This window comes from Morus notabilis, unplaced genomic scaffold, assembly GCF_000414095.1.
Source record: "Morus notabilis unplaced genomic scaffold, ASM41409v2 Scaffold922, whole genome shotgun sequence".
NCBI lineage: Eukaryota > Viridiplantae > Streptophyta > Magnoliopsida > Rosales > Moraceae > Morus > Morus notabilis.
In genome coordinates, this window is record NW_010358078.1 from 16,020 (window position 1) to 16,841 (window position 822).

The following is an 822-nucleotide window of genomic DNA, read 5'->3' on the forward strand; positions in this document are numbered from 1 at the left end:
TCTTGACACCTCGTTAAAATTTGACACATAAATTGTTATTAAAATCATTACAAAGTACAAACGGCACTAGTAGATGCACACATGACTCTACAGAAAAAGTGTAGAATTTAAATCTCTCATCTCAATATATATATATAAATATATATATATATATATTAAAAAAAACAGTACTCAACTAGTTAATTTCACGTCAAAAAGCAACACCTACCAAACATCCATGCACCCAAACGTAAGGCCCGTACCAATTTATCACAAGTCAATAAGGGTCCTCCACTAATCACTTCATAACTTTGACTGAACAAAACATTTTTTTCTTCCCTTTTTTTTTTTTTCTCTCTTTTACAAAGTTAAAATAACTTCATTAACCATACAAAAGCATGCAACAAAATGTTGCATTGACTGCATTATGTTCAAAATGCTAATGTGGCCGAGAAATTGCACCTTTTTTTTAATCTCTTTACAGCTGTAACAGAATGCTTCTATAAGTTATATGCGGGAAAATGAATGGAGTAGATGTTCTCAAAATTATTAAATATTGTCTCAAAAATGAAAATAAAACAAACCTTTTAAAAGTTTGCCAGCAAGAAAAATACCATTTGTCACCGCACATGTGATCGATAATTTGCTCCTACCTTTTATCTCATAAGATTTCTGTTTTATTACCACGCTTGTGATAACACATTAATTCAACATTGATGCTCCACCAGCAATTGCTTTTATATCCTAACAAAATTTTCGGTGAAGTTGGTTTTAGAGGGTCAGCAAAATCTGCGATAATCTTTGGTTTTTCAAGGTCATGGGTTGTCATGTAGGACCTATATA